This window comes from Triticum aestivum, chromosome 7A (genome assembly GCF_018294505.1).
Source record: "Triticum aestivum cultivar Chinese Spring chromosome 7A, IWGSC CS RefSeq v2.1, whole genome shotgun sequence".
Lineage (NCBI taxonomy): Eukaryota > Viridiplantae > Streptophyta > Magnoliopsida > Poales > Poaceae > Triticum > Triticum aestivum.
The window spans coordinates 114,009,074-114,018,492 of record NC_057812.1 but is presented as its reverse complement, the minus strand read 5'-3'; positions in this window follow the sequence as shown (position 1 = coordinate 114,018,492).

Sequence of the window (9,419 nt, the reverse complement as noted above, 5' to 3'; positions counted from 1 at the left end):
CCGTGAAGGGATTGACAACCCCTAAGTGTTGGTTGCGAGTTGCTACTATTTTGTGCAGGTACGAGGGACTTGCGCGTGACCTCCTACTGGATTGATACCTTGGTTCTCAAAAACTGACGGAAATACTTACGCTACTGTGCTGCATCACCCCCTCCTCTTTGGGGAAAACCAATGCTAGCTCGAGACGTAGCAACGAGGTGTCCACGAGGTAGGGGCGCGCCCAGTAGGGTAGGGCGTGCCCTCCACCCTCGTGGAAGCCTCGTGTCCTTCCCGGACTGCCTCTTATTTTGCTATTTTTCTAAATATTCCAAAATGGAGAAATATTGCCTTAAAAACTGTTTTGGAATCGGTTTACTTACCGTACCACATACCTATTCCTTTTTGGAGTCTGGAACGTTCTAGAAAGTGTCCCTTATGTATTCCTCCGGGGTTACGGTTTCAATAACATTGGTTTCAACATTTATGGGATTACCTGAGATATAATGTTTGATTCTTTGACCGTTCACCACCTTCGGATTTGTGCCTTCGAAGTTGTTGATTTTTATGGCACCGGAACGATATACCTCCTTGATAACGTAAGGGCCTTCCCAGTTACAGAGAAGTTTTTTTGCAAAAATTCTTAAACGAGAGTTGTATAGCAATACATAATTACCTACATTAAACTCACGCTTTTGTATCCTTTTATCATGCCATCTTTTAACTTTTTCTTTAAACAACTTGGCATTTTCGTAAGCTTGGGTTCTCCATTCATCGAGTGAGCTAATATCAAATAACCTATTCTCACCGGCAAGTTTCAAATCATAACTGAGCTCTTTAATAGCCCAATATGCCTTGTGTTCTAGTTCGAGAGGTAAGTGATATGCTTTTCCATAAACCATTTTATACGGAGACATGCCCATAGGATTTTTATATGCCGTTCTATAGGCCCATAATGCATCATCAAGTTTCTTGGACCAATTCTTTCTAGACCTATTGACAGTCTTTTGCAAAATTAATTTGAGTTCTCTATTACTCAATTCTACTTGACTACTAGACTGAGGGTGATAAGGAGATGCAATTCTATGATTAACATCATATTTAGCAAGCATTTTATGGAAAGCACCATGAATAAAATGTGAACCACCATCAGTCATTAAATATCAAGGGACTCCAAATCTTGGAAAAATAACTTCTTTAAGCATTTTAATAGAAGTGTTATGATCAACACTACTAGTTGGAATAGCTTCTACCCACTTAGTAACGTAATCAATAGCAACTAAAATATGTGTATATCCATTAGAGGAAGGAAAAGGTCCCATATAGTCAAAGCCCCAAACATCAAATGGTTCAATAACGAGTGAATAGTTCATATGCATTTCTTGACGTCTACTAATATTACCAATTCTTTGACATTCATCACAAGATAAGACAAACTTACGGGCATCCTTGAAGAGAGTAGGCCAATAAAAACCAGATTGCAGTACCTTGTGTGCAGTTCTATCTCCAGCATGGTGTCCTCCATAAGCCTCAGAGTGACACTTGCGTAGGATCTGTTCCTGTTCATGCTCGGGTACACAAAGTCTAATAACACCATCTACTCCTTCCTTATAAAGATGTGGGTCATCCCAAAAGTAATGCTTCAAATCATAGAAGAACTTTTTCTTTTGCTGGTATGTGAAACTAGGTGGTATGAATTTGGCAACAATGTAATTAGCATATCAGCATACCACGGAGTAGTATGAGAAGAATTTATGACATTTAGTTGCTCATCAGGAAAGCCATCACCAATAGGTAGTGGGTCATCAAGCACATTTTCTAACCTAGACAAGTTGTCTGCAACGGGGTTCTCAGCTCCCTTTCTATCAACAATATGTAGGTCAAATTCTTGTAGCAAGAGAACCCATCTAATAAGTCTGGGTTTAGCATCTTTCTTTTCCATAAGATATTTAATAGCAACATGATCAGTGTGAATAGTTACTTTAGAATCAACAATATAAGGTCTGAACTTATCACAAGCAAATACAACTGCTAAGAATTCTTTTTTAGTAGTAGCATAATTTCTTTGAGCATTGTCTAGGGTTTTACTAGCATATTGAATAACGTTTAATTTCTTAACAACTCTTTGCCCTAGAACAGCACCTACAGCATAATCACTAGCATCACACATAATTTCAAAGGGTAAATTCTAATCAGGTGGCTGAACAATAGGTGCAGAGATCAATGCTTTCTTAAGTATTTCAAATGCTTCTACACAATCATCATCAAAGACAAATGGTATATCTTTTTGTAATAAATTAGTCAGAGGCCGAGAAATTTTTGAGAAGTCCTTAATGAACCTCCTATAAAATCCGGCGTGACCAAGGAAACTTCTTATACCTTTGATGTCCTTGGGGCATGGCATCTTTTCAATAGCATCAACCTTGGCTTTATCAAGTTCAATACCTCTTTCAGAAACTTTATGCCCCAAGACAATACCTTCATTAACCATAAAGTGGCACTTTTCCCAATTCAAGACAAGATTAGTTTCTTCACATCTCTGCAAAACTCGATCAAGGTTGCTTAAGCAATCATCAAAAGAAGATCCATAGACGGAGAAATCATCCATGAAAACCTCACAAATCTTTTCACATAAGTCAGAGAATATAGCCATCATGCATCTTTGAAAGGTAGTAGGTGCATTACATAAACCAAAAGGCATACGTCTATAAGCAAAAGTACCAAAAGGGCAAGTAAAAGTAGTCTTTGATTGATCCTTGGCTGACACAGGTATTTCAGAGAAACCAGAATAACCATCTAGAAAGCAAAAATTTGTATGTTTGGATAATCTTTCTAGCATTTGATCGATAAAAGGTAAGGGGTAATGATCCTTTTTAGTGGCCTTATTTAATTTGCGGAAATCAATTACCATCATATAACCTGTAATAATTCTTCGAGGAATCAATTCATCTTTATCATTAGGAACGACAGTAAAACCTCCCTTCTTAGGGACACAATGGATAGGACTTACCCACTAACTATCAGCAACGGGATAGATTATACCTGCCTCAACGAGCTTTAGTATTTCCTTCCTTACCACTTCTTTCATTTTAGGATTCAGCCGTCATTGACGATCACGAACTGGTTTAGCATCTTCTTCCAAATTTATTTTATGTTGACATAGAGTGGGACTAATGCCCTTAAGATCATCAAGAGTGTACCCAATAGCAGCACGGTGCTTCTTCAGAGTTTTCAATAATCTCTCTTCCTCGTGCTCTGAAAGGTTAGCACTAATAATAACAGGATATATCTTTTTCTCATCAAGATAAGCATATTTAAGAGTACCAGGCAATGGTTTAAGCTCAAACACGGGATCACCCTTGGGTGGAGGAGGATCCCCTAGGATTTCAACAGGCAAGTTATGTTTCAGAATAGGTTCATGTTTAAAGAATACTTCATCTATTTCCCTTCTTTCATTCATAAACATATCATTTTCATGGTCTAGCAAATAATGTTCTAAAGGATCACTAGGAGGTACGGCAATAGAAGCAAGACCAATAATTTCATCCTTACTAGGTAATTCTTCTTCACGGTGTTGTCTACTAAATTTAGAGAAATTAAATTCATGAGACATATCATCTAAACCGATAGTAACAACATCCTTTTTGCAATCTATCTTAGCATTAACAGTGTTTAAGAAGGGTCTACCAAATATAATGGGACAAAGGCTATCTTGTGGGGAACCAAGAACAAGAAAATCAGTAGGATATTTAGTTTTCCCACACAAGACTTCAACATCTCTAACAATTCCCATTGGTGAAATAGTATCTCTATTGACAAGTTTAATTGTGACATCAATATCTTCTATCTCAGCAGGTGCAATATCATGCATAATTTCTTTGTATAAGTCGTAAGGTATTGCACTAGCACTAGCACCCATATCACATAAGCCATGATAACAATGATCTCCTATTTTAACAGAAATAATAGCATGCCTACCATAGGTATGTTTTTATCTTTAGCACTAGGTTTAGCAATTCTAGCAGTCTCATCAAGGAAATGAATAACATGCCCATCAATATTATCAGCCAAGAGATCTTTAACAATAGCAATATTAGGTTCAACTTTAACTTTCCCAAGAGGTGTATATGTTCTAATATTGCTTTTACGAACCACAGTTGAAGCTTTAGCATGATCCTTTATCCTAACAGGGAAAGGTGGTTTCTCAACATAAGAAGTAGGAACAACAGGATCATTATAAGTGATAGTCTTTTCTTCAACTTTAATAGGTGCAGCTACTTTTACTTCTATGGGAGGATGATATTTAAACCACTTCTCCTTGGGGAGATCAACATAAGTAGCAAAAGATTCACAGAAAGAAGCTACTATCTCAGAGTCAAGTCCATATTTAGTGCTAAATTTACGGAAAACATCGGTATCCATAAAATATTTAACACAATCAAACTTAGGTGTCATACCTGACTTCTTACCTTCGTCGAGGTCCCAATATTCAGAGTTGCATTTAATTCTTTCCAATAAATCCCATTTGAATTCAATAGTCTTCCTCATAAAAGAGCCAGCACAAGAAGTATCGAGCATGGTGCGATTGTTATCAGAAAGCCGAGCATATAATTTTGAATAATCATTTCTCTTGAGAGCTCATGATTGGGGCGTGAATATAACATTGATTTAAGCCTCCCCCAATCTTGAGCGATGCTTTCTCCTTCGCGAGGCCAAAAATTATATATATATAATTGCGATCACGATGAACAAGATGCATAGGATAAAACTTCTGATGAAATTCCAATTTCAATCGTTTGTAGTTCCATGACCTCGTATCATCACATAGCCTATACCATGTCAATGCATCTTCCTTAAAAGATAAAGGCAAGACCTTCTTCTTAACAACATCTCCGGGTACACCTGCAAGCTTCAATAATCCACCAACTTCATCAACATATATTAGGTGTTCATCAGGATGCATTGTTCCGTCTCCTGCAAAAGGATTAGCTAGCAGTTTTTCTAACATACCCGAAGGAATTTCAAAGCAGACATTCTCATTTTCATTTTCATTTTCAGTAGGTTTAGTAGGTTGAGGAGCAAATCTTGGCTCTACTGGTCGGGGTGAAGATACCCCAAACAAGCCCCTCAGAGGATTACTTTCCATAGTAACAAGTGAAAATAAATTTCAGCACACTATATAAATTTTTCCTCACCAAATTCCACCTACCAAAAGCGCTTCACTCCCCAGCAACGGCGCCAGAAAAGAGTCTTGATGACCCACAAGTATAGGGGATCTATCGTAGTCCTTTCGATAAGTAAGAGTATCGAACCCAATGAGGAGCAGAAGGAAATGATAAGCGGTTTCCAACAAGGTATTCTCTGCAAGTACTGAAATAAGTGGTAACGGATAGTTTTGTGATATGATAATTTGTAACGACCAACAAGTAAAAAAAGTAAATAAAGTGCAGCAAGGTGGCCCAATCCTTTTTGTAGAAAAGGACAAGCCTGGACAAACTCTTATATAGAGAAAAGCGCTCCCGAGGACACATGGGAATATCGTCAAGCTAGTTTTCATCACGTTCATATGATTCGCGTTCGGTACTTTGATAATTTGCTATGTGGGTGGACCGGTGCTTGGGTACTGTCCTTACTTGGACAAGCATCCCACTTATGATTAACCTCTATTGCAAGCATCCGCAACTACAACAAAAGTATTAAGGTAAACCTAACCATGGCATGAAACATATGGATCCAAATCAGCCCCATACGAAGCAACGCATAAACTAGGGTTTAACCTTCTGTCACTCTAGCAACCCATCATATACTTATTACTTCCCAATGCCTTACTCTAGGCCCAAATAATGGTGAAGTGTTATGTAGTCGACGTTCACATAACACCACTAGAGGGGAGACAACATACATCTCATCAAAATATCGAACGAATACCAAATTCACATGACTACTAATATCAAGACTTCTCCCATGTCCTCAGGAACAAATGTAACTACTCACAAAGCATATTCATGTTCATAATCAGAGGGGTATTAATATGAATATAGGATCTGAACATATGATCCTCCACCACATAAACCAACTAGCATCAACTACAAGGAGTAATTAACACTACTAGCAACCTACTAGTACCAATCCTGGACTTGGAGACAAGAATTGGATACAAGAGATGAACTAGGGTTTTGAGAGGAGATGGTGCTGGTGAAGATGTTGATGGAGATTGCCCTCTCCCGATGAGAGGAGCGTTGGTGATGACGATGGCGATGATTTCCCCCTCCCGGAGGGAGGTTTCCCCGGCAGAATAGCTCCGCAGAACCCTAGATTGGTTCCGCCAAGGTTCCGCCTCGTGGCGGCGGAGTTTCGTCCGAGAAGATGGCTTATGATTTTTTTTCTCATCGAAAGACCTCATATAGCAGAAGATGGTCATCGGAGGGACACCAGGGGCCCACGAGGTAGGGGCGCGCCCAGGGGGTAGGGCGCACCCCCCACCCTCGTGGGCAGGGTGTGCCCCCCTGGTGAACTTCTTGTACTCAGTATTTTTTATATATTCAGAAAACGTCTTCTGTGAAGTTTCAGGACTTTTGGAGCTGGGCAGAATAGGTCTCTAATATTTGCTCCTTTTCTAGCCCAGAATCCGAGCTGCCGGATTCTCCCTCTTTATGTAAACCTTGTAAAATAAGAGAGAATAGGCATAAGTATTGTGACATAATGTGTAATAACAGCCCATAATGCAATAAATATCGATATAAAAGCATGATGCAAAATGGACGTATCAACTCCCCCAAGCTTAGACATCGCTTGTCCTCAAGCGAAAGCCGAAATCAAAAAATATGCCCACATGTTTAGAGATAGAGGTGTCGATAAAAGTAAAATACGGACATGAGGGCATCATGATCATTCTTAGAACAACAACTTACATAATTCTTGTCATATGATTTCTTATGCTAGAGTAATAATTCAATCACAATTTCAAATATGAATCATAAACTTCATTGAAAACTAACAAACTATAATCTCAGTCATTGGAGCAATTGCAATTTATCATAACATAGGAAAGAATCAATATATAAGAGCTTTTCAGCAAGTCCACATACTCAACTATCATATAGTCTTTCACAATTGCTGACACTCACGCAATACTTATGGGTATGGAGTTTTAATCGGACACAGAGAAAGATAGGGGCTTATAGTTTTGCCTCCCAACGTTTTACCTCAAGGGTAATGTTAATAATAATAGTTCATGAAAACTCACATCCAATTAGCCATATATACCAGCATCTATACAACATACTATGCTCCGAAAGGATAAAATGTAAAAAGGAAAGGTGAAGTTCACCATGACTCTTATGCAAGGAAGGAGATAGAAGTAAAAGATAGGCCCTTCGCAGAGGGAAGTAGAGGTTGCCATGCGCTTTTATGGTTGGATGCACAAAATCTTAATGCGAAAGAACGTCACTTCATATTGCCACTTGTGATATGGACCTTTATTATGCAGTCTGTCGCTTTTATTTCTTCCATATCACACGATCATATAAATCTTATTTTCTCCCACACTAAGAAGTCATACATATTTAGAGAGCAATTTTTATTGCTTGCATCGATGACTACTTACTTGGAGGATCTTACTCAATCCATAGGTAGGTATGGGGGACTCTCATGGCAAAACTGGTTTAAGGGTATTTGGAAGCACAAATAGTATCTCTACTTGGTGCGATGAATTTGGCTAGCATGAGGGGGAAAGGCAAGCTCAACCATGTTGGATGATCCATGACAATATAATTTATCTCAGATGTAAGAAAACATAACCCATTACGTTGTCTTCCTTGTCCAACGTCAACTCTTTAGCATGTCATATTTTAATGAGTGCTCACAATCATAAAAGATGTCCAAGATAGTATATTTATATGTGAAGACCTCTCTTTCTTTATTACTTCCTATTAATTGCTTCGAGGGAGAGTTCCGTCAGCACGACATTGTGATGACGGTGATGATGATGCTACCGACGCACAGCTTCACCTAAGCACCGCTACGATATGATCGAGGTGGATTATGGTGGAGGGGGGCACCACACACGGCTGGAAGAGATCAACAGATCAACTTGTGTGTCTAGAGGTACCCCTTGACCCCGTATATAAAGGATGGAGGAGGGGAGGCCGGCCAGCCCCTAGGGCGCGCCAAAAGTGTGTAGTCCTACTAGGACTCCCTAGTCCTAGTAGGATTCCTCTTCCCACATGGAATAGGAAAACGGGAAGGGAAAAGGAGAAGGGAGGAAGGGGACGCCCCCCCTCCCTAGTACAATTCGGACCAGACCATGGGGAGGGGTGCGGCCACCTTTTGAGGCCTTTCTCTCCTTTCCCGTATGGCCCATTAAGGCCCAATATGAATTCCCGTAACTCTTCGGTACTCCGAAAAATACCTGAATCACTCAGAACCTTTCCGATGTCTGAATATAGTCGTCCAATATATCGATCTTTACGTCTCAACCATTTTGAGACTCCTCGTCATGTCCCCGATCTCATTCGGGACTCCAAACTACCTTCGGTACATCAAATCACATAACTCATAATACAAATCGTCACCGAACGTTAAGCCTGCGGACCCTACGGGTTCGAGAACTATGTAGACATGACCGAGACATATCTCCGGTCAATAACCAATAGCGGAACCTGGATGCTCATATTGGCTCCTACATATTCTACGAATATCTTTATCGGTCAAACCGCATAACAACATACGTTGTTCCCTTTGTCATCGGTATGTTACTTGCCCGAGATTCGATCGTCGGTATCTCAATACCTAGTTCAATCTCGTTACTGGCAAGTCTCTTTACTCGTTATGTAATACATCATCCTGTAACTAACTCATTAGTTACAATGCTTGCAAGGCTTATATTGATGTGCATTACCGAGTGGGCCCAGAGATACCTCTCCGACAATCGGAGTGACAAATACTAATCTCGAAATACGCCAACCCAACAAGTACCTTTGAAGACACCTGTAGAGCACCTTTATAATCACCCAGTTACATTATGATGTTTGGTAGCACACAAAGTGTTCCTCCGGTAAACGGGAGTTGCATAATCTCATAGTCATAGGAACATGTATAAGTCATGAAGAAAGCAATAGCAACATACTAAATGATCAAGTGCTAAGCTAACGGAATGGGTCAAGTCAATCACATCATTGTCCTAATGATGTGATCCCTTTAATCAAATGACAACTCATGTCCATGGCTAGGAAACTCAACCATCTTCGATTAACGAGCTAATCAAGTAGAGGCATACTAGTGACACTCTGTTTGTCTATGTATTCACACATGTATTATGTTTCCGGTTAATACAATTCTAGCATGAATAATAAACATTTATCATGAAATAAGGAAATAAATGATAACTTTATTATTGCCTCTTGGGCATATTTCCTTCACCCCCCCCCCCCCCGGGCGTGTGG